Genomic DNA, 20,765 nt, shown 5'->3' with positions numbered 1-20,765 from the left:
ATGAAGTAAAAAAAAAAAAAAAGGAATAAACATGAACTCCTAAGGGGAAAAAACTGGATTAAAACTGAAGATCACTTGTTCTTCCACCACTAAATTTAACATGCATAACATGTAAAATGCAAGTTCTGATTTAGTAGGCCTAAGTGAGGCCTGAGACTGTGTGTCCCTCACTAGAGCATAGTTGCATTTGATGTTACTGACAAAGGGACTGTAGTCAAGAATATCCATGTTTTAGGTCAAATGAAATGTCAATTTCATCATGGTAACTTCTAAGTTATTTTTATTTTAAGTTGATGATAAAAGATTTGGAGAGGTATTGAAGAAATCTACTGAAGTAAATATTGTCTTAAAATTTCAACTGGTAATGGTTGGTAATTTTTGTCTGTCATCAGTTTGAAGCTCAACATATCTTAAACATTTGTGTTTATAAAATCAAAGTTAGGAAGTGTGAAAATATTAACCATTTAGAAGCATTTATACAAAATGGCATTTATTATTAATGGCAAAAAGAATAGATTTCATCTCTCCATACTGGAGAATAAATGTGTGGGTGTACGAATTTATGATACATATAATCTTTGTATAAACATTTGATCAAGATTTGAGTAAACATAATATTTAAGTCTGTAATTTTGCTCATCTCAACATGTAAAAGTTAAAAAAATTGAAACAAAGATTCTAATAGTATTGGATGAATGCTCTGGAAAATTGGACTTAATTCTTGATGGGTTCAACATATTTTTCAATTGCATGATTCTGGTCAAATCAGTTAATTTGAACTCATTAAAGTCAAGGACCCTTGTATTGGGGAAAGCTGGCTGGTGAGGTTGTTAGAAAGAGGGAACACTATGAAATAGCCACAGTTTAATAATTCAGCTAAATTTGTTTTCATATATAAACATACTGATTAAAGCACTTGACATTTATAGGAATACTAATAATCCCAAAGATTCCAGTAAAAGAAATGCAAAAGAAAGTAAAAGAGGAACAATCATTAATTCATAGGGGTTGTTGGAGGTGATAACACAAAAAAGAAAAGTATGGGGCTGGGGATGTGGCTCAAGCGGTAGCGCGCTCTCCTGGCATGCGTGCGGCCTGGGTTAGATCCTCAGCACCACATACCAACAATGATGTTGTGTCCGCCAAGAACTAAAAGATAAATATTAAAAATTGTCTCTCTCTCTCCTCTCTCACTCTTTAAAAAAAAAAAAGTATGATGAATTAAACTTAGTCATGATGAGTGCTTTTTTTAAGTGACATACAATTCTACCTTTGTATATTAACTGTTGTTTATCTAAGAACCTGATGATCAATATAGTAAAATGCTATTTAATTTGTATTTATGTGATTCTCCAAATTATGAAATTATTAGTCAATGAATATGTACATTTGTATATCCACATTTCAGATTTCACTGGATGGATTTTACTCTAAGATGGAACGAGAGCAATTTAGCCAATTATTTCTGAATATTTATATTTGCTCAAACTTTGATTTTTAATAGGGTGACAGTGAACATTCTTATACAATATTCCTTTTCAAATACCTGTATATTAATGTAGAATAAAATTCTAACATGAAACCTTGTAGCTTCAAGTTGATAAACATTTCTGTATTGTTAAATGTGTTGCTAAAGTGTTGCCCTTCAGGAAGTTTTAACATGCTGACCTGCTTACTAGCAGTAAACAAGCTTTACTCTGTATCCTTACCAAGACTGAGTAATAGTATTGAAGACACTTTTTTTTCACTTTTTGACAATGTTATTTGAAGTGATAAACGCATGGTTGTGTTAATTTGCATTTCTTTCATTATGAGTTTAAACTAAATATTTTGGTTATAGATGTGCTATTTACTTGATTTCTTTTAATTTAAGATTTTGATCATTTTATATTGAGGTATTTGAATTGGAATATTTACAATTACTGTTTTATAGGCTTATAAAAACCTATTATACATTAAGACAATTAACTGTCGTATCTTTTAGATAGCCTGAAATATTTTCCCTATATATCATTTGCTTTATTAAACAATTTATGGTGTTTTCACTTGCTATATTTTAAAATTATATGAAGTAAACTCTATGAATCTTCACAATGATAGCTTTCCTTTGAAAGTCCTTTTTCAGAAATAAACAATTAAAATATCTAGTGTTAGGAGTAACCCAAATGCAACTATTTTACTCCTTTGAAATGAAGGACAGTTTAAACCTAGCCTCTGTTCCACTCCCTTCCTGTTATAAAAAAAAATTGGAGAATTTGTTATGGTTATTTTGTATAAGATATAATCCAATTCCCCTTTAGGAGCTGTACACTTCATCCTGGAAATCAGATATGTTGAAGTGAATCCCACTAGCCTTAAAAAAAAAAAAAAAAAAAAAGCTTTCAAGAATATTCACCAAACTGCTGAGATTATGATATCATAGTTTATATTTGCTTAAATTTCATCCATTAAAACAAAATAGCTAAAAGATAATGAGAAATTTGATAATTTTATATTTGTCCTTCAAGAAATGTAATTAAAGAAAGCTGAATTTCTCAACACATCTGGTGCAATAAAGCAAAGGTATGCTCGGAGTTAGACAATTAGTGTAGTCTAAGTTGGTCAGAGCTATTGGGGATAAGAGATAATAATGTGTAGCCCCAATAAAGGGAGGGATTACTGTTTCTTCTTCTTTCTCTAGGAGAATCTTGGTAATCCACGTCAGCAGAGATATTTTTGAAGGACAAGTGAATGGGGTTATATCCAGTCACTAACTTACATGTACATCCCCAATACATTCCACTGATGGTCTGGAAGGTATTCTAAACTATCTTATCCTAAACATGTGTTATAATGTATTGGTAGGTAGTTACTTTAATCGATGTGTAAATGTCTCCTACTTACTTAGGTATAAATCCATTCCTGAAATATTTAATTTTTGAATTATACCTTGCTAACTAAAAGCATCCACACATTTTCAAGTCTGTAACATTTGAAATTGCTTAACAGAAATAACTTGTTCACCTGGCAAGATAATAGTGCCTTGTTAACTCTCAATTATCCACACTAATGGAAAGTAATCTGTCTGGGGAACTTTTTTTTCCCCACTGCCATAGAAATGTTAGAGGTCAGAAATGAAAGAGCCTGGGGACAGTCTCCAGGAAATGAGATTCTCAGGAAGACTCTGGGGATATGGCATATGAATTCAGTTTCTTATTTTGCATTCATCGATTAAAAATAAGAAGGGATGAAATTCTAGGTGTGTTTCCTCTGACACAGATGACAATGGTTGCCTTAGCACAGGGCATGCTGGTGGGGTTACAACTAAATAGTTGTAGCCTGGTAGAGAAGTCTGAAATCAAAGTGAGTTTTCCCTTCCATTTAGCCATTATCAAAGTACCTGTTACGTATTAGGGTTTCAGGGTGAAAGAAAAATGAGTTCCCTGCAATTCTATTGGTGACACTGAGAAAAGAATAAGAAATATTTATTAAGTACTATTTAAATAAATAGGGTGGTTTTGTAGAGTTATTGCAGTGAAGGGACAACTTTGGTCAGCAGGTCAGGAAAAGTGTCAAGTACATGGAGACTGTTGAACTGATACCTTTATGCAAGTCATTGAAGGGTTTTCGGTAACTAAGTGACTTGACATTGTCATCATATTAAAATATTGCTAAGCCTTCCTTCTTGGGAGTGGTTGGAATGGAAAAGTTGGGGGGAAAAAGAGTTAAGTTACTAGGTTATTGCAGTATTCCAAAGAAAATGCCTACAATGAGAAGTAAATCCGCTGTTTTTCTGAGCCTGGGGGACAAGAGCTATCCAGACCTGATGCACATGGGCCTTTGGGATGTGGCAACATGACCATTACAATGAAAACTGAAGTACATAAGGCTGTAGTGGGAAAATTAAGTGGAATATAGGGGCTAAGAAAAGCACAGTTTAAAAAGGAGAAATTAGTAGCAAAACCAAAATTGGGTTGTCTGGGGCGGTGGTTATGACCTTTGGCTGTGCACAGGAATTATCGGGGATGTTTTAAACATTCTGATGACTGACACTTCCCTGCCTCCCCCTGACCCTACAGCCCAAAATTCTGATTTATTTGGAGTGTGGACTAGACACTAACTTTTAAAAATGCACACAGGTCATCCTAATCCACAGCTACATGTGAACAGCACTGTTTGGGGCAGGATGTGGGTAAGCCATAGGTGAAGGTAGGAGAGAAGGTGAACAAGCCAAGTAGGGCTCTGGATTGGGGGGCCCAAAAGAGTATTATCAAGGGCTTAAACAATTTCAAGACGGCTTTCAGATGTATAATTCTGAGGAAGAATTCTGCCTCCTTACTATGCCAGGCCTCTAGAGTCGAGCAAATGTTTGCCGTTTCTTACAAAAGATTTCTCCACTTTGGGGAGAAATATTTTACATTTATGTAAATAATACCTTTAAATTCTCTTCTGCCCTTTAAAAATTCTCCATGTACTTAGGAATGCATTTGTAACTACAGCACAAAAATTAAACTTCCTACATAAAGACATTTATGGATGCCATTAAATATAAAATTAGTATCGATTTGTAAATACTTAGGTCAAGACTAGTACTAATATAAAAACAAATTATATTCCTCTATTCCATATAAAATACCAGTTCAATTTGATTTTCACTGAGATTAATGTATATTGGGGAAAAGTCATAATCTGTAATTTGGTTTCCCACAAATTTATGAAGCCCATTTTAATCATTTACGAAGATTACTGTTTATTATGGAATTTGAAAATGTTGGAACAAAGATGACCATGTTCTAAATATAAAAGTTAATTTGAAACAATTTAAAATCACACAGAAGAAACTGCTCTGTAAATAAAAAAGTCAGTAGTGGTTGATGCTAAAATATGAAACTGTTGCATTTCTAATTTCCAAGGCTGTGAAAGCCCTGTGCTTCAATGTTTGCTAGCACGCATTCAAGTCATTTTTCTCATCTTGAATTATTTATGTTTAAGATGAACTTTTTAATAAATAGCTTAGTAATGTATTTCTCTTTTCTAGAGAGTCTGTTCAGGAGTAATTGGTCATGCAAATGCTTTGCAGTGGGGGGCCAGTGACAAAGGCAGAGCCTCCTGCATGTTGGCCAGCCAGAGTTTAGTTCTGCAGTATGCAGCCTGCTCTACTTAGAGTGTGCAAGGCAGCACTTCAGTCACTCATGACCCCCAGTCCTCCAAGATCTTTTATATAACTTCTTCAATTGGTAAACTTTTCATTCACAGTGCTTGGTATTCAGCATTTTCTAAGACTATATTGATTAAAATAAAAAAAGCCTTTAAGAATTGTTTTCAGTAAAGAGGAGTCCATAGCATTCATTTATTTAAAAATTTATTTTAATATTATAAACATAATGCTTCAATTGTATTTTATGCTTTGTACAATTTTAAAACTTTCAGATAAAACATCCAACTCGGGGCGTGTGACGAACACCTGAAATCCAACAACTAGGGAGGTTGAGGCTGGATTGCAAGTTTGAGGCCATCCAATGAAAACTAGTGAGACTGTCTCAAAATCAAAATAACAAAAAAGGTTGGAGATGTTTCTCAGCAGTAAATCACTTCTAAGGTCAATTTCTAGTGATGATGATGATGATGATGATGATAATAATAATAATAATAATAATGTACCAACTGAAAAAATAATTGAAAGATATACATACAAATTCCCTATGTTGATATTAATTCTAATGGAAGGAATCTAAAGATAGATATGTTTAATTCATTTTCTGATGATATGTTTAATTTATTTTCTGATGTGTTCATATTTCATTCTAATTTTTTATTAAATATAGAAAACACAAAATAAACCATTTTTTCTTTATTTAGAAAATAAAATAACATTTAAATATGTTTACTTAAAGGCTTAAAATTTTAATGATTGGCAAATCTTAATTTGTGAAGGAAAGAAATACTCTAAAATTTTTATCATGGAATTGATTTAAAATTATGAAAACACCTCATTTCTTAATCTCTGTGTAAGATATAATTCACTGTTTTTCTAATGAATATTTCATAATAGTACTTATATTTCCTATAAAGAAAGTAGATAAAAGACTAATGAAATTAATAAAGTTTTGAGTGCCTTCATGCAACATAATTTAAAAGTTTTATTTTTTCAAAACAAATCTAGCATCTTATTTATCCCAAGATACATTATTGTATTTGAACTATTGCAACCAAGTAGTAAAATAGAAAGTGTATATGCTTTGGGAAAGTGTGCAGGTTTTCTTTTTGTTTTGTTCTTTTGAAGTGTGCATATAGTAATAAAATACTGAGAGATGCTTTCCTCAAGTACTAGCAGTGCTGTCTAGAGGCAAGAAGAGATAAAAAGCTCTCTTTTCCCTTTTTGGTTTCAAAGAGAATATGCTATATAAAGTCTGGATTGTGAATGAATATCCAGCTTCTGTCCTTGAGTATTGGAAATAGTTGGAAAGCAAAGGGGTATCTGATGTCACCTAAAAATTATTTTTAATCAAAAACATCTTTCTAGAAATAGAAGGGTAATTATCATCACAGGAGGAGCTAGGGCATCTTGCAGTTGGTCTCAGCATGAATTCAAGAATTATGGAAAAGAATCTCCCAATGAGACTAGCCCCCAAGCTATTATGCATATGGGGATTCCATGAAAAGAGTGAATACTCCACTCTGAAAATGAGTATGTGACAGTGCATGTCTGCCGAGAAATATACCAAACATGTAGCTGTTCTTCAGAATAAGTGAAGAACCATTATGACACTGTAATCACTGCACTGAGTCCTACATTGCTTTGGACAAGTTAAACTGGTTTTGTAGTTTACCAGTGCTTGGCCTCCAAGTCATTAATTCAAGATCATGGGTGTTGCCTAGTATCTTCAGGTCATACTTCATGGTACTGAAAGATTTCCTCTGACTTCTTTCTGGTTTTGATAGTAACCAATTTCTCAGGCATCTAGGCATTATTATTAATGTTTCCTCCAATGCCCAATACAATTTAGCACAAGTAGAACTATGCTGTGTGCATGCATGTGCGTGTGCATGCATGCACTCATGCACACTTCACCAAATTTTCCTTCATATGTCCCATTCTCTATAGATCTGGCTCAGTGTCATTCTCCACAGTTATCCTTTTATTCTTCCTCTTGCCACCTCATTGAAAAACTTCCCTGTGTAAACATCAACGGAAAATATGCACATGCCTCTCAAACAAGATATCTAACTTGTGGTGGGCTATGGTTTTGGAGAATACTGTTATCAAGTTTGGATTGGCAAGAAGTCCTTCCAACTTTAGACCTTCTATCACTGACCCACAATTGTTATCCACTGTGTACTCAAAAATAGTGCTATTTCTTTGAAGTGTGAAAATGGGCCTCAGGCACATCAGATAACAACTCTGGATTGTGTTGCTTTCATCTAGGAAATAGAGGTCAGTCCTCTTTTCTAAATTAATGTGTTTATGTCAATAAAGAGAATTGAAGTAAATCTGGGACAATAGAATGCCCTTTATAAATTATTACACATTCATATATAAGAAAATCTGGTTGAAAATTTGAAAGGCCTTCTTTCCCATATTAAGAATGAATGGAAATCAAGATCTTTGTGCTCATTTCAAAAATTTCCCAACTGTATAATGAAAGAATAAAAACAAAATTCTTCCTTTGTAATATTTGGTTAGTTACTATAAAGGACCACATCATTTTTAATGTAAAGTAAAATTAATTCTTTACCAAACTTGCTGTATAAAATTATCTCCATCCCCGTCTCATATTCAATACAGTTTTAGAGAAAAAATAAGCCTCAAGATTTGAGCATAAGGGCTTGTGCATTCATGTCTGTGTTGGAATTTTTCTTTTTCTTGAAGAGTATAGAAGCCCCTGAGCAGAAGGAAAGGCCACTGTTTCTGAGAGATAATGAATTATGGTACCCAGGCAGAAGTGACTTCAGCAATTTGTTCAACTCCCAGAAGTCAGGGCTTCCAGAAGCCTTTAATGTTTGTTTCTGTGAGGTCTACAGCCCAAGGACTACTTCTTTGTAAGAGGCCAGAGCACTTCTACTATGCGAACCTAATATAACCTCCCTTTCCATGATAAAGCAGCATGTGCAATATAAAACTGTCACCAGCACATGTGGTCTTTTTCCAGGGATGCTACAGAAAATCAAAGCATAAAAGCTAAACTCGAGAATGGTATCAAAAGTATGTTGTCTGCTGTGAGGTATGTGGCGGCATAGGATTTCTTTCATCACACACCATCTATAGGCACCCATGATTAGATCTGGTGCCACATCAAGATGGACAAATGAGTGATATCCCAAAAACAACACTCCATTCATTGAAATATCTTCTCCTGCTATAATAATGGGACATACAAATTAGGAAATTTGTGTTAGAAAATGTATTTAGAGAGTTATAAAAAAAAATTCTCACACAAAATAACAAAGCATTAATACTATATGCTTATATTTATTGACTTGGATCTTTTATGTATATTTCAAAATTTAAAGATTCTATAAGAGGTGTTATGATTTTTAAGTAAAAAAAAAATAAAAAGTTTCCAAGGTCACATGTAGATCTGTACCAGGGCTTGGGGAATAGGAATTATGTGCATCTAGGCCTATGAAATTGGCATTACAATTATAAATTAGCTTTGGTATTTCAGAAACTTCTTACTTTTAAACCGAATTGTGCTGTGCACCTTTCTGTATTGCAGAGTGATTATGAATTTGTACCTTGGAAATAAACTGCTAGTTACTATTACTTTAATAATAGTGGTTCAATCATTAATCCAGAAGATGTCATCCACCTTAGTGACTTCATCTATAAAACTGGATGATAGTAGAAACTACTTCATAATCTCCTTGTCATGAAGTTAAATGAGGTCATACAAGTAGAGCTACAAATGTTATATACCACAGACATCAATAAATATATTGTTATCTGATGATAAAGGAAGGTTCTATAATACTTCCTTTTAAAATACATTTAGAAAACTGCATTTAAATAAATGCTTTTAACAAAGTTGTAATCAGTCATATACAGTTCACGACTAATTTTACAATTAATTGATACATAACTATTTTTCATTTTCTTATATAATCTGAAAACTTTCCTGCACCACCAAATATCAGATGGCATAAAACAATTTTGCTTAGTTTGTGGAAAAGGGTTTTTAGAGTGGTTATAACGTTTCTTTTTACATATGTAATGCAGCTTAAGAGCTTTGGGTATACTTTTTTTTTTTTTTTTGTATTTGGGATGTAGTCTTTCTTTGACTCCTGTATGAACTTGTCATAATTTATCTTAAGGCTTGTTTTTATGTATCTTTCATATTCTCTACATCATTGTTTGGGTTCCACTTACTGTTTAAATAAATCTTTTGCAACATTCTATCCTGACTCAACTATCAAGGACAAACTAAGAATATGTTTTCCTTGCTTGAAATAGGTTTTTTTTAATAGTTTTTTTTTTTTAGTTGTAAGTGGACACAATACCTTTATTTTATTTATTTATATGTAGTGCTGAGGATCGAACAGTGCCTCACATGTGCAAGCATTCTATCACTGAGCTACAACACCAGCCCCTTCCTTGAAATAGATTTTATCCCCATCTAAACAAACATTTGTCTTTTCAGGATTTTTTTTCATATGAGAGATACTCATAAAAAATTATATCCAATGCTTTTAAGCAACTGTGATATAATTGGGGTTATGTTTATTTGGTGAGGAGAGCAGCAAGGAATGCCATTTATATCTATTTTGGTATTCATGACTTAAGGGTATTTATCATACATTTATGTGTTTCAATTGTATATTTCTTATGTGTTGTCTGGTCTTTAGCAGTGTTTTTAAAATCATAGTTCTATTATTCACTGGCTAATGTCCCAATGTTATATTTTTGCAAATTTCATCAGCATATTCTTATATCCCCATCCATGTTCTTAATAAGTGTATTGTGCTGATTAGTCTGAATTATAAGCCATGAAGGGCACCACCTAGGGAGCTCCACCCTCCCCATTGTCCTTATCCCAGACTGTTGGCTGCCAGTCAAAGTTTATCAACCATGTGATAAAGATTTCATGGGAGGCATTATTGAATATTTTACTAAAATAATAATATAAGTCAATACGTCCTGACCATTGAAATCATACCATCAAAAGTGATGACATATATTGAGCCCCTATTGTCAATAAATTTTAAAAAATGAGGATTTTGAGCAGTTAAAATTGTTCCAAACATTCATAAACTTCATACTTTTCATTTTTAAAAATATTTTCCTTTATATTATTTATTTTCTTCCCAAATTTATGTGATAAATTTTCAAAGATATCTATTCACAAATTCAAGCAATGTTGCCATAATGATTTGATGCAGAGCATTTAATCAAACAAAATTCATAAAGGAAATGAGTCCAATTATGCTATGAGGAGGAAAGTAACATGTTTTACTATTCTCTGTTGTAAAAGAGGTGAACCATTTATAAGTTTGGAATTCAGGCATGTGATTCAAAGTTGTAATTTATTTAATTAACTGCTGCATATACTTTATTTCTTAGTATTGACCAGATTTTTTACATTAATAGTAGAAACAGTAATAACCACTATCTGAATGTCACAAACTTCATGATCATGTTTAAACAGCTTTACAAGGGAAGACAATGTTTACCTCCTAGGTGAGAAAACTGCTCTATTTAAGGTAAACTATTTGCTGGGAGTCACACTGGCTGTAGAGAGTAGCATAAGAATGGAAACCCTCCATTGTAATGCCACTCCTTGTCAATGGTGTTCCTGAGCCCACAAAACAGGATCTGAGTATTTACCTTGTGAATGGTAAAAGGATGGATAATCATATTTCCTTTGTAGGGATATAACTGTGTATGTTTATTCATTCATTTGTTTATTTTGACTTTAGGTATTGTTTGGTTTCTCAGTTCTTCTTGAGGTTTTGTTTAATGAAACGTTTACAAAATAGGATAAGCACTGCTCTGCCATCCTGCTAGGAGATTATTGATCTGATTCACACTTAGAGAAGAAGAGGATAACAGAATGAAAACACAAATTTTGAAGCACTTTATTTTAACCTTCAGCTAACATTAAAACTTTTAAGGTTATTTTAATCCTTCCCTGAGGGTAATTTTTTTTTTCCCCAATTGGAATGAAGGTAAAAAATAACAGGTTAGCTTTTTTGTTCCTGTTCCTCAAAGCTCTGAGTAGGAAGTAGATCTTTATTTACATTCCTACTTAATGTATATGAGATGCATGTTTCTGTGTGTAAATTTTGTATTATATATGTATATACCTTTGTATGTAATGTAGTGATTTGTTCTAAATTGAAAAAAAAATATTGAAAGCAAAACTTAAATATTCTTTTTGACAAATGTATTTCCTTATCACATACAATTTGAATAGAATTGCAGAGAAAGACTGTCAACATTTTTGCAGCTCTAGCCATTCAGCAGTTTTATGTGGAAAAGACTCCTTATTGAGGTTAGGTTTTAAAAAAAAAAAAAAGAGTAGAACTGTCAGGTCTACCTGTCCTGCTTGGGAATAGCTTTTTCTAATAATACCCAAGTTTAACCTTGAAAATTGATGTAGCTATTAATGTAAAAAGTATGCCATAAATTTGTCTTAGTTCTGAAAAAGTCAAGATGCATCTGCATTTCATTTTCTTCTTTGAGTATATGTTTCTTGTGGTCACTGTGCTGGTGGCTGTTTGGGTGCTGGGCTATGGCAGTTGGTCTAATTTTCATGGCCTGATGAGTGTCATTCTCTGGAATTGTTATGTCACCTGTTCCCACCATCCAGAGGCTTTTCTTGCTGTGTGTGGATTATACAAATAAGTTTCCTGATTTCACCTGATGGTGAAAACATTTAGATTTCATATGAATCAGAAATATTTCTATAAAAATGGGAAAGGAGATTCAGAAATCAAAATTTCTAGTTGTGAGACAAATGGGCTTTGTTTTATATAATTTTCACTTTTTTTTAAACCATGATTAGAGGTGCATTTTTAGAACTAATATTGAAATCTGTTACCATAGGCACATTGTATAACTTGGTATTTTCTAAAGCATATTATGATAAGTAGTACTGGATTGAATAATATTGTACAAAGCCTCATTTTTTTTCCCTTTTTGGAGATTATATGTGGCTCCAGGAGAGGGGATCAACTGAGGAAATGATGGCATTTTTTTGAATTGAATTTTAAAAACTAGACTGAAGAAACAAGTTGACTAATGTAAAATGTTGAAAATTAACCCAGAGAAATTGATAGGGTGGCATCCTCTATCATCAGAACATAACATAATGTGTGCCTTCTATGAAAGGAAAGAAAAAAAAAGAGAGAGATTCTTAAGGGAGCTGCCTCCGACTAAGAAGTCTTAGAGAAGCATTGAAAGAAAAAGGTTGATTTCTCAGCATGACTTTATATGAGCCAGTATCAATAAGTATAGCAGCATTATCATCAGCCAAAAAGCTCTAGCTTACATGATTTGCAAAGAATGCATTGTTTTTTACCAATGTGAAAAAAACTGGAAGTAGAGACTTGGGTCATCAAAAGATTATGTAACCTCCACAGCCTTCAGTTTTCTCATCTCAACATGATGGTGTAAACAGGACCAACCCCAGTCTTTGCCAGCCTTATATTTCATGCATTATTTTTCCTAAACCAGTAATTCATTTCTTGAGATTTTTTATTTTGAGACTAATTCCCACAATCCCTAGGTTTTTTGCTTTTTTTTTTTTTTTTTCTGTTTTGAATTGCTTTTAAGAAGCTCTATATCCTAACAATCCCTACATCTTTAGTTAATTTGACTTTAGGCAACTTCTAAATTTAGAAGAAAAAAAAAAAAACATTGTCTACTAAGCAGAATCTGGTTCCTTCTCTACCTAGGAGAAGACTGGCCATTTGGTAAGATTTGGTTAAAGACTTGAGTCCTGTGAAAGGCCAGATGAAGTTTAAATTCCTTTTCCAAGCTGCTATTAAGATTCTGCATCTCAAAATCTTTATTGAAAAAACACCTCCCCTACTCTACGTGGCATCATCCCCCCCTCAGTGCAAGACACCCCCTTGTGACACTGGAATTCATAAGTCTCTTTTGAAGGAGGCGGTTGACATTAATGTGAGACAAGGTGATGCAGAGGATTTCTGGAAATCTCAAAAATAATCCTGTGCTAATCTCTACTACCTGACACTGTGGCCCTTGCTAGTGGTCCTGTGATAAATTTGGTTTCTGTGTTAGAGTCCTAAGGCTGTTATAATGAAGTGCCACAAACTGGGTAACTTAAAACAACTGAAATTTATTGTTTCACAGACATGGAGGTTTAGAAGTCTGAAGTCAAGATTTTGGCAAGGCTATATTCATTCCCTCCAAAGTCTCTAGGGGAAGATCTTACCTTGCCTCTTCCAGCTTGTGCGAGTTCAAAGTGTGTCATGCATTGAGAACATAACTCCAATCTCTACCTACGTTTTTATATCACATCTTCCTCCGGTGTCTGTATCCTCACATGATTTACTCATGTTTGAGTCCTTTTTTTCAAGTTTTCTGCTTTTTATACCAGCACCAGTTCTCTTGGATTAAGTCCTGCCCTAATGATTTCATCTTAATTTAATTATATCTGTAAAGATCTTATTTCCAAATAAAGTCAGATTCACAGGTAACAAGAATTCAAATGTGGGTCTATCTTAATGAGAGACACATTTCTACCCACAGCAGCATCCCAGACTTTTATATTTACTGTTGTCAATGGTACATATCACATGCCTGTGACAGTTATTATGAGGGGAAACAGTAAGTTTTATACTCATCCTAGGCAGTTTGCACCAAATAAGTCTGGGTTTCAACATTGTGCTGTTAATGCCACTCGGCCTCCATTGCAGGAACTGCTGCGTACATTGAGACTGAGTGAGGAGGGCTCCAGCTTTCTCTGTTCTCACAAACTTGGCTGCCTTGTTCCTATCAGTCTTTCACTTAGGGAAAGAGTCCACACACAACTTTTTGGCTCTATCTCTTTGTACTTTCATGTAATTTTACATAATTTTACAAAGAACAAACAATTTCTCTATAGACTTTGGTTCTAGACATAAATTGGTATCCCTTGTTTTCAGACAGCTCCATTTTGTACCACGTTGGCCATAAGGAAAACTGAGTCCAGATCAAGCTGATATACTGCTTCTACTTGGTTTCTATTGCTCCGAACCTTGGCAAAAGTAGGAATTGGGGTTTCCAAATATATCCATATCCATCCACCCCCAATGAATCAAGCTCTCAGGGAGGAAAAATAATTCTATCTTACAGATTATCTAATTATAAGAATTTCTAAATAAATTAATAACATAATAACAATGATCATATTTTACTTTCATTTTAGACAATACTAGAGTGCTGACAGCAAATGAGAACTCTCAACTGGATTTCTTGTGTCTTGAAACAGCCTTTTCAAAACCACCTTTGGCTCTGGTCTTATTAGGACATTGCCTTGATTTGGTTACAGCTCTCCTTGCAATAATTAAAAAAAATGTGCATCCCACTGACAAACCTTTTCCCAATCTCTAACCTAGCTTTCATCTATGAGGTTGCAGAGAGTGAGCCAGTCTGCCTTTGAGGGCTTCCCTTATTGGCCATCTTGATATCTGAAATGTTTACCTATTTGTCTCTTACCATTCTACCTGCATTTTCACTGACATACCCTTTCTTCTGAATTGCACATCGCAATACACCTATATGCTTTGTCTTTCAGATAGATCATTTTCATTTCTTTTAAAAAATACTCCCTGCAGAGAAAATGATTTTTAATGCTTCTCCATGGTCAAACTCTTTCTACCTACAAAGGTATACGGCTGGAGGAGGACTAGCTATATGAGTTCAATGTTCAAATGGGTATTGGGGGAAATACTATATTTCAAATGCTGCAGTTTAAATTAATCTGATTTTGCCAAAAACAACTAAACACAATTTCTAAAGGACCTCAAGTCTGACAGAAAGTTAGCATCCCTTCTTTTCAAACAGTTCCAGTTTAGGAACTGGAGTGCAGGTGCTTAATAACATATTCATAAGGACTCCCCAGCCTCTATGTTTGTTATTATAAAATGCTTTAGTTTGCTGTTTGTGCAATTCTAAGGCCCATTCACCTGCAGTTTGCAGCACTTGTTATCATCCAAACAGCTCTCTGGAGCATTGATAATGCCGAGGAGACAGGCAGAGGGGCCCTTAAAAATATTTAGAAAAAAAAAAACACAAAACATAGGAACTGAAACTTACCTCAAACACAAACACCCAGAAATCAAAAAAAAAAAAAGTGTCATTAAAGAATAAAATCATGATCTCATTAAAAATAATTGCTAGGCTAAAGCATATTGACAATACAAGTTGCTTTTAAAAACTGTTTTCTGTAAATATTTTATTTATCTTACTATTGTATACTCTTTCTCATTCTCTTTTTTGCAGTGGAACATTTTAAATTTTTGTATAGAAAGAGATGATTGTGTTATATATACTTTAAAAATATAGAATCATGAATCTATACTACATACATGTGTGTATATATATACACACACACATATATAAAAAACATTTATTTAATTTATTGCTCTTCTTGTTAAGGTCTATTTCAGTTTACTAGATTCCAAAGTTGATTATAGTATTAGAATTTTTATTCAATGCATTTATTTCCTTTTTTCTGTTCTCCTCCAAGATAATCCAGAGATTAAGTTATCAATTAATTAAAATGGATTCAGTGTTGCCCTTGGGTTATATAAGCACTTCATAAAGGTGTTTTTTTTTCACCATCTAATTGCCAAATTCTTTAGCTATTTTAATAGTGAACAAATACTAAGTGTGTACTGTAGGCAAAAAAATGCTATGATAAGCACTGGTTTTATAAAAATTAGTAAAGCATGATCACTAAACTTTGTAAAATAAAAGCATATATATAAAGTGATAAGTGCAATTAAACATATACCTACCGTAAAAAGAGAAAGGAATAATCTGGTGTGATATATTCAAAACTTACTTGATAGTGGACTGACAATTGCACCAAAACCAGAACACTGGCTTAGTTTTAGGCAGGCAATGATGAAGGGAAAGCTATGAAGAGCAGTAGGAGCCTGGTACAGTGGCTATGCCTGTAATCCCAAGGACTCAGTGGGAGTGGGGGTGGGGGAGTGCTGAGACAGAAGAATTGCAAATTCCAAACCAGTCTCAGCAACCAACTGCAAGGAGCTAAGAAACTCAGTGAGACTCTGTCTCTAAATAAAATACAAAATAGGGCTGGGGATGTGGCTCAGTGGTCAATCCCTGGTACCATAAAAAGGAAAAAAAAAATGCTGTAGGAACTCTATGCTCAAAAGCAGAGATCTGAAATGCATATCCTATTTGAAGACCTCCAAGTAAGATAGCAATGATGATGTGGGAATTGTCTCAAGAGATAGGACTGAATGTAAGTAATAAATGACTCAGAAGAGCCTGAAGCCCAGCTAAGCAATTTAAACTTTTATTCTGTTGGCAATAGGGAGACATTAAAGGAATTTAAACAAGTAGATAAGATGACAAGATTTACATTTGAAGAAGGTCATCTTAAGACTTTGCCATTTGGAGAAAGCAAGGCCATATACAGGAAGCTGGGATACTATTACTACAGTTCAGGTGGGAGATGATAAGCCTAGAACTAAAACTGTAACCACCATGGGTTGGAGTAAAAGTTTTGTGATATATACAGATATTTTTGGGGACCTGTAGATTTCTCTCATATGCTGTGGGTAGAACTTTACAGGGAGACAAATCATAATTCAAACATTACTTTACAACAATAAATGCATTTCAGGGGACTGGCACTTTATATTCTCTTGAGCAAACCATTTACTTGCCATAGAAGAAAAAACAAATCATAAAGTGTTTCTCTGGAATCAAAATAAATGGAAGTAAAATGATAAAATGTTTAATAGCTTCAGGCCACCATGGCCTGATACGACCATCTTTTATAGGGTTAGTCTTGCCCAAGGTATCAGAATACATAGAGTCCTTGGCTTTAACGTCACCATCCATTGTCACATCAGGTGTGACTTTGCCATTGGAGCTGGAATAGAAGATATTTCAAGACCATTGGGGGGATGTGCTTGCTTTAGGTATTGTGTATAGCTCACTCATGAAGATTTGTCATTTTTTTACTTTTTCTCTGCTTTGGTTGTTCCTTAATTCATTTTCTAATTGACATTTTTTTTTTTTAGTTACTTTAAAAGTCAGTAAGATTGCAATCAAATTTTAAAATGTATCATTTAAGTGGCCTGTTAAGGTGAGTTCATATATGCCACAACGGATCTGTCCTATAATAAAGAATGACTCATTCTGAAATTTTTGACGAAAATTTTATTACGCTATCCTTCGTTCCTCTTCAAACCTTACCAACCTATTCACTGTCATTTATGTCATGTCTGTTTCTGCTGATAGTTCTGTGGATTAACTTTATAAACAGGAAGTAGTTATAGGATTTAGATACTTTAAGTGAATATGAAGTCTCATGTGATGATGCTTAAACAGATTTGCCCCAAAGACTATAGCCTGAAGAATCAAACTTTTGATGAACTGCACGAGCAATTAATTTTATCATAATTTAATGGACTTGTCACTGTGTTAGGCATAACTGTCCTGCATGGGGGAAAAAAAATAGAAAGAACCATTTTCATGAAGGCTGATATATTTTAAGAATCTGTATGATTTCTATGTCCTGCTGTTTACTCCACAAGGAAAGATCATAGTTTTAGGAATAATTCCTCAATGTTGTAGCTACCAACCCATTTACTGAGATACTGAATAGAAGCAGAGTTAGAAGACAGGAAAATTATTTTGTAAGTTCTCCAGTAAGACATATGATTAAGGCTGAAATTTCAATGACGTGAGAAAGGCATTATTATTTATGTATCCATGATCACCTGGAGATCATGAATGGAGGTCAGAATGGGAGACAGAGACAAAGCAAACTTCCTCTCAAACATTAAGAATAAACACCGAGAAAGCTGAAAGATGAACCAGAAATAAAGTATTCTCCAAAATGAGATGAGTAGAGAGCCCTTCAGAAAGGGAGTGGAAGACAATGTCAAATGCCAAGGTGGGCGGGGGGGAACAAATTAGATTTACAAGAACTGAGGAAAACAAAAATAGTGGTATGTTCAGAACCCAACTTAAATGTTTCACAGTACGTACTCTTCCCTACCACAATATGAGGTTTGTATTCCTGTTACACAGAAGAGGGAATTAAGACACAAAACAGTTACGTAAATTAGTCCAAGGTCAGAGATCAGTAAGTGATACAGCTGGATTTTGAGTTAGACAAATTCTCAGACTTGGCTTGAGAATCTGAAAACCAGTATAAGATATTATTTCTCAGATTAAAGAAATGGACTTGGTTACTAAAAAAATCACAAGTAAGTGGTTTCCCATGTCTCTTTTCCTGTGGGCTTTATAAAAATGAATGGTTTATATGCTGATATGGAAAAATATGAAGGAGCAGAATATAGCAGTAAATGGCTGCAATTTCCACTGGGAATCTTCAATTTTCACATCGAAATAGGAGACAAGTTGAACAGTAATCCCAGAGGAGGGCTGAAGGGGTAAAAGAGGCTTTCAGGATGGATCTAGGGGATAGCTTATAACCATTCTTTCTGCCCTGTGCATCTGAGTTTTTGGAATCATTTTCAAAAATCTTCAAGCAGGAAAAATGCTATCCCCAGAAATTTTGGGTATGTGTGAGGTAGTATCTGGGATATTTGAATTTGGAGAATTTTTCCAGATAACATTGAAGTGTTCTCTAGTTTAAAGACCATTGTATAAATAAGAATAAGGATATAAAATATGTATTGGTAGAATAAAGGAGAACCGTAGGCAAATGGGCTTTGTTTGGGGCAACCACCTCCTTCTCCAGACTGGGCCAAAATTTTCTGAGCCTCCTACATTTTCCCCCATGGCCGCCTAGATAATGCCTACACTTTACCGGTCTCTTTCCTTCAAGTTATTCTTTCCTAATTCCTAAAAAGGTATTAGATCATGCCTTAATGCTTGACCCCCTCCTGAAATATTTACACATCAAAAAATCCTCTTTACACTTAGTAAAATGAGTGTGGTTCTCCAGATAAAACCATTTTGTAAAGGGCAGGATATAAAGCCAGAATCAGGGAATACTACTTCACCTCAAATTACTGGGTAATTAAGCAGCCACCTTCTTCTCATTTCTGGGAATGACTATCTGGAGGTAAAAACTGTATAACTCAAGTATAAATTGGCAAAGTTTTTATCTTTAATCATGAAAAAAATCCTTCTGATTCATAAATACTGTACTGATATCATTGAAGTCAGGCTTTACATTTTTGGGCCCATATTGTACCTGTAAAAACTGATTCACTACTAGAATGATGGACAGTTAGGGACAGAGGGATAAGAGATAATATTGGAGATATCCAGCTTGGAAGAGAAATGGGAAAAGTGTTAGCCTGTAAACATGGACACAGAAGCCCCTTTTATGACATTTGATGAGTTAAAGCACTATTTTTAAGAAGTTTAGCAAGGAAAGCACTCCCTGCCCCCTGGTGTTCTGATGCGATTCAAATCTGTGGACTGCTCAGCTTCTTCTCTTGGCAGCTCCTCAGTACTCCTCATGCAGTTTGAATCAGTAATGATGATGCCAGCAAGGATGTGTCTGACATTCTGTGCCCAGATCTCGGTCCACACTCAGCCAATTAAAAGACTCTCCCATCTGGAGCCCAGACTCCCTGTTCCCTGTCTCCTGCACAGCATGGCGGCTGAGCTGAGGCTGGGTCACCTGGGCTGAAGCTTCTACTAGGAAAGCCAAAACTGGCCAAACCACATGATGTTTAACAAAAATTGACACAGCTGGAAATTGTTCTTCACTGTTTTCAAATGTCTCCCCACAGTTCTGTGAGACAGTTTTGACTTTGTGTCTGGCAGGAGCCTCCATAGACTTTAAACCTCAATTAAATAAAAAATCTTTGATTTAATGCATACTCTCAAACTGACCTTTTGGCTTATTTTGTGAAAGAACATGACTTGGGTCCACTCCGTTCTTTGCTGATTCTCAGATCCTTGCTTGAATGGATCCTGTTTAACAAATTTCAAATGATTATTTTCTATACAAATTGCGCCTCACCCCCCCCCCCATTTTATTTCACCTACAGTACTACCAAAACATGAACAGAATAGAAATATAAAATGAAAGAAATAACATGTGCATGAAGAACATTTTAGAAAAACAAACCTAAGATACAATTATTGAGCTATTCAGAATATTTTACTGGTAAGCCCAGGCTAGCTTACACCAAGTCCTTTACAAAATGTAGACTTCTTACCAATAAACTGACCAGTTCTTTAGAGTTTCTTAGAATTGTTATTGTTAACCAATATGTTACACATTTTGAGACTACAGCACCACTAATGTGCTGAGCCCATGATGTATGATTTCTGATTCCAGTTCTCTTCATACAATAGTTCACTGAACTTTAATTGACTTTTCTTGTCAAGATGTGATTATCTTTAAGGGCTTCCCATGAAGGCTCTTCTTCAAAAACCAATAATGCTTAAGACAGGATATTAATAATCTCTAAAATATTTTTCAAGTTAAAATAAGAGGTAAAAGTCTAAAAATTAGCATGGCATAAGATAATTTTTGTTGAAGTTTCAAGTATCATCACTATGTCTGGTAGATGCTCCAATGACGTCCTGTGGAAAAGCTATTAGGGAAGCTGTAGGTAAGCACTTGAAAAACATAGGAAAAACAGAT

The 20,765-nt window shown here is 34.3% G+C and overlaps 1 protein-coding gene across 5 annotated transcripts in view; it reads left to right on the top strand.

Moving 5' to 3' along the window:
• The window catches only part of Lrp1b (LDL receptor related protein 1B), a 1,779,935-nt gene that overhangs the window by 357,528 nt on the left and 1,401,642 nt on the right, over positions 1-20,765 (top strand). The window lies entirely within an intron of this gene.

This window comes from Ictidomys tridecemlineatus, chromosome 7 (genome assembly GCF_052094955.1).
Source record: "Ictidomys tridecemlineatus isolate mIctTri1 chromosome 7, mIctTri1.hap1, whole genome shotgun sequence".
Lineage (NCBI taxonomy): Eukaryota > Metazoa > Chordata > Mammalia > Rodentia > Sciuridae > Ictidomys > Ictidomys tridecemlineatus.
The sequence above is the reverse complement of the archived record's forward strand: the minus strand, read 5'-3'. Positions and strand labels throughout refer to the sequence as shown.